Source organism: Belonocnema kinseyi, chromosome 3, assembly GCF_010883055.1.
Source record: "Belonocnema kinseyi isolate 2016_QV_RU_SX_M_011 chromosome 3, B_treatae_v1, whole genome shotgun sequence".
NCBI classification, from domain to species: domain Eukaryota; kingdom Metazoa; phylum Arthropoda; class Insecta; order Hymenoptera; family Cynipidae; genus Belonocnema; species Belonocnema kinseyi.
In genome coordinates this window covers 44732181-44737556 of record NC_046659.1, presented here as the reverse complement: position 1 = coordinate 44737556, position 5376 = coordinate 44732181, and the positions used below count along the sequence as shown (strand labels likewise).

General features: G+C 38.1%; 1 long non-coding RNA gene across 1 annotated transcript in view; it reads left to right on the top strand.

The window, feature by feature from the left end:
- Positions 1 to 4228, top strand: part of LOC117169343 — a 22422-nt gene extending 18194 nt beyond the window's left edge. Inside the window, exon 2 of the long non-coding RNA XR_004466650.1 lies at positions 4049 to 4228. This is a non-coding gene — a long non-coding RNA (uncharacterized LOC117169343). The remainder of the gene's footprint in view (positions 1 to 4048) is intronic.
- The last annotated feature ends 1148 nt before the right edge of the window (positions 4229 to 5376 follow it).

Below are 5376 nucleotides of genomic sequence, written 5' to 3'. Positions count from 1 at the left end.
AAGAGGCGCGCGATCTATTCAAATCATGAGAAACGCCAGCATCGAAATCTGGAAATATTAAAATCTCAATCTCCTGAATTTATTTCAAAGTAGTTAGCAGATGGATATATACATAGAATCGCCGAAGTGCTCCGACCGGCAATCGAGCACCTTCGAGTTTTCAAATTCAGAAGAGGAGAAATGGGTTGCGCGCGCAACTCAGTCATTTACAGCGTCTCCTACTATATTCACACGGACATAGCCCTGTCATAGCATTGGACCACATCTCGTTTCAGATCTGGGATCGCTGAAGTGGGCACACTGGAGAGGACGAAACAGGCGCCAGTCTGGTCTTGGCCATCGGCTTGAACTATAAGAAAACTTTGTCGACGTCGATCTACTCAATTTCTCTTGCCCACTAAATTCTGCGGGGTTTGACATAGGAAGTTCGAGGACTGAGAAAGCTCCGTCCAATCGAGGTAAGCGTCAGTAAACAACATTTGTTATCGAAAGTCTTCGCATTTGGCCTAACGTTACGAACATAATGATTCCATCAGCTTTTCAGAAAACAATTCAATTGACTGGAATGAGAATGACTCCGTTCACAACTGATGGCGTTTCAGCTAGTGACCTTGGGAATGACTTGCCTTATTTGAATTTTCCTAATTTTTCGAGAATAATTTCGCTCGTGTAAAAAACTACGAAACGTCGCCAAAATTCGAATATTCAACCGATTTGTGTAAAAATTGGTATACAAGGATTTTAGACATTTCTGATGTCAAATCCAATGTCAAAATATCAAAATTCAAAATGGCCGATCTAAAATGGTGACTAAGAACACACAAAAATGTTTCACTCCTCACGAAAATCGGTATACAGGGATTTCTCGGGTCATGGATTTCGAATTTGAGAACAAAAATTGGATATTCAAAACGGCGCATAAAAGTGGCAGCCATGTTTTTTGAATTAAACATATTCTAAAAATAATGCTTCTGAAATCATTTCCTCGGTAGTTTTCATAATCTAAATTTCGGCAGCAGACGTTACGGGGAAAAATCGATTATTTTGTCAATAAAACATGTGAATTTTTGATGAGTTTTATAGCTTCTTCACCATTTACCGCACTTACTGATCCAAACTTAATTTAAAAAAATCAAAAACCGATTGCTTTTCGATAAATATAATAAAATTGTATCCCTTCTTTTTAGTCAATAAGTATAGAAAATCTAATTCCATTTTTCGACTTTGAACATTTATCAGCGAAAGACAGGGCACCTGATTGATAAAAAACGCCAAATACAGATACTTCAAGGTGTCTGAAAGTCGAAAATATATTCAATTGATTCAAGTTCAAACCTTGACTTTTTGCCACAAAAGTACGAGCCTGGCCCACTGTTGAATGGTGGGAAATATGGCGGCAATTTACCACCGCGTTCAAGCTTTGGTATAGGGGAATAAACTTTCAGATGCGAGTTAAAAACGAAGGGCGGAAATGAGGAGAGGGTTTTAATGAGCTTATAGCAGATTATCTGTTCAATATTCGCCTAAGTTGTCAAAATTATGATCCTCCGATGTCGGAAAGGGAACAATTGGAAATGGTAACTATCAGAAATAGTTCAAACAATAAAAAGAAGCGAGGTAGTAAGGCTCGTGATAAGAATAACAGTAATAAACGCGAGGATCAATCAACTAGTTCCCCAAATAAGAAGCATTTTGGCAGTACTCCAAGTAATGCATGTGCTGTAAGTAGGTCCTCCCGATATTAAAATCCCGCATGTACCCATGTTGTTGAAGCACCTCATTAATCGGCTGCAAGGGTGAGTGAGTCTAGGGTTCAATCACTTTACCCTTTCGTTGTTCAGGCCCCTCAGATTTCGTCATATCCGGTCAATACGGTACTTGATGAGAGGTGCCTGTATATTACCGTTACAATTGATAGCCACTCACTACACGACTCTTCGATCCAGGCTCGTGCTGTACCTATATCGGTAAGAGGCTTTTGAGAAATTTTCAAATTTACTCAAGAAATTAGCAGATCAACCACATCCGGGTATCATGCACCCTAATGAGGTGATCGAGGAAACTGCCGGATAAGCCACTTTACCTTTTTTGTTTTTAGGTTCAACCCTTGTGTAACCACCCGGGTACCCATCGGCATACGTTTTGTTAAATAACTTTTTTTTCTAACTAAGATAGGCCAAATGTTTTCGAATCAGCATGATTTAACTGATTCTCTATCGAAATTTGCATTGTACATATTTTTAGAAATTTTTTAGCTTGAAATATCTTGCAATTTAAAAAAAGCACAGTGGAGCCACCCGGGTACCCCGACAGAAAAAGCATGATTTTCATGCAGTGTATCTTAAAAATAAATTTTGTTAAATTATTATATTCAAGTAGGAATACCTTCATAGAATATGAATAATTAAATATTGATTTAATACACATAGTGACTTTAAGTTATAATGGACTTTTAACAACAATTTCGTTGACGGAGTACCCAGGTACCTGGGTGGCAGATGCTGTGAGTTTTTTTGGGTGGCAAGACAAGGGTTAAAAAAATATTTGCCAATTCATTTTGCAGCAACTTTCGATTGCGAAGTTCTATTTGGTTACGATTTTGCATAATTATTTGATTATGACGTTATATTTAATCTTACAGTTTGAAGAACCAGATAATCGTGCTGAAAATGCTGATGTTTCTCTGTCAAATGCAGCTGAGCAAACCTGTGCTAGCATAAAGGAATAGAAGCCTCCAGGGACCAAATGTCGGGAAGATTTTCTTTAAAAAAAAATTCCTCCTATACGAACTAAGCTTCCTGCTACTCACGTGGTGGGACACGATATTGCGATATTGATATTAAGGGAAGTCCTTTCATCAGACAAGCTTCTCGGGATTATTCTGCCAAGATTGAAGACTCATGAAGAGAATCCGCCCAAAAGCTTGAAGCTGAGGGAATTATAAGTCCCAGTAATAGCGAATGGTGTAACCTGGTAGTAATGATCAGAATGCCTGATGGACATTATAGGCTCTGTATCGACTTCAGAAAACTAAATATGGTAGCCAAAAAAGATGCGGACCCAATGAGAAATATTGGCTCCATCTTAAACAAATTCTTATTCGCACGATTTATCTTGAATATTGACCTTAGTCAGGCATTTTATCAAATTCCTTCCCCTCTCTCTCTCTCTCTCTCTCTGAGGAATCTGAGGAATTCACTACTTTCCCAGTACATGTCAAGGAGTTTTATCAATACAGTCGTATACCACTCGGGTTATCTGGAGCTCCAGCAACGTTTCAACGATTGTTGGATAGACTAATAATAACAGAATTTTAGCGCTATACATTCTCGTACATGGATGACATTATTGTAATCTGTAAAACTTTTGTGTAGCACAAAAATTGGTTGGAGAATGATGGCGTGGAACAAGTCATAGCCTTTACTAGTCGATCCATGCAAGGTGCCGAGAAAGGCTACACAGCGACAGAATAAGAATGCTTGGCGGTGGTATGGGCAGTAGAAAAGTTCAGACCATATTGGGAGGGATATCACTTTGTAGTGAATACGGACCGTAGTGGTCTCCGATGGCTCTATCACTTAAGGAGGTTTACAGGAACTTTTTTCAAAAAAATTGATTTTCCAAAAATGACTAATTCCTGTATTAAATATATCTATAAATGCTGTGGAAGTGGTAATTTTTGTCGGAAAATTCCGGAACATATCAAAAAATCATAATTTTTTCTATGTATTATAGAAAAAAACAAACTGAAACGCGTTTTTCTCAAATCAACGTTTTTCGACCTAGTTGAAATGATTTTTGAAAAAACTACTGGACCGCTTAGGCTGAAAGTTTTACAGCTTATTCTGCACATGTGTGCTTATCGTGCGAACCATCATAATAATTATTGATTAATATTTAACCCTTTTTTCAAACAATTTATGGTAAAAAAAGTTGAAAAATGTTGAAATCCACAATTTTATATTATTTTGTCGAATTTAAATTTATGAGGTCGCGATCATAACTACATCTCGACTCTTCAATAATATTGCGAATTTCTATATTTCAGAACCTTAGAAATGGAGATGTCATGCAAACACATTTTAGCAGGGCTAATTTAAAGCAGCCGTACCAGCCATATTCAGGATGGAATTGAAATTTAAAGAAATTTCTAAAATTATTTGATGTCAATATTTATGTGTTAAAAGTTTGAATCAATAAAAAAGTTATTATTATCAAAAAAAATATATTTTGAAAACATCAAAGTTTCTTTACTAACTCCTTAAATGATCTTAGACGCGCTGTCGTATATGTATATTTTCAGTCGGACTCTTAAGTTGTTTGCGCCATTGGTAATACTTACGATTTGTGATATACCCGAAGAACTAAATTATTTCAAGAAATGCGTTATCAATTTCCGGATTGGAAATTAGAAGGCAATCGATTATATTGCCATCGCCCTGACCACCTCACTGATCTACTATTGCCTGATTTGGAGGCATGGATGCTGGTCGTGCCGCTGGAGCTTCGAGATAAGACGATGAGTGAAGCTCGCGATACCACGACGTCTGGACACTTAAGTATGGATAAAACTTACGAGCGTCTTCCGTTGTTTTACTATTGGCTTGGCATGTTTAACGACGTTGCAAAATACGTTCAAGCATGTCAAACTTCTGAGAAAATGAAAGTAGAATAGACAGGCCCAGTAGGTCTGATGGATAAACGTGTAATCGAGCAGCTGTTACAAATATGTCTTGGTTTTCCAGGGCATGTGTACCAAATTGATCCAAGTCCTTAGAGGAATGGGAATGTAGCAATAAACAATTGCCGGCTCTGAGAGATTTGCTCGCAAATCACATGGATATAGCATCCGATCGTCAGGCGATATATTATAATTGCCGTAGACGAGACATTCGCTACCAAGAAAGTGATATGGTGTAGCATAACACTCATATTTTGCCGTCGACAGTAGATTAGGTCGCGAAAAAGTTAGCTCCGAAATTTGGAGGTCCGTTCAAGGTTATAAAATTAATATCAGTAGGAGTTTACGAAATCCAAGATGAGTCCAGAATAATCGAGGAAGCTCATTATAAAGATTTAAAACACTATTGGTGGATAGATCCGAATTATATTAACGAAGCCCCTTTTTCGCAGCGTCAAGATTTGTAAAAAAATTCCTAAATTTCGTCCGGAAACGGTGCAGGAACTTCGGAGGCGCCAGGGTCACTCCTGTCGCCTTTAATTCAGAAGACTCCGAGCCATCAACCAGGCACCCTTCCACCGATGGAACTGGGTATCAGTGTTGCCAGATCAGTTTTTTCGTTTCCCGCGAGGGGTCGCTCGAAAACCCGCTAAAAACCGCCAAATTCAAAGAACAATTGTTTCTACTAAAGCTTA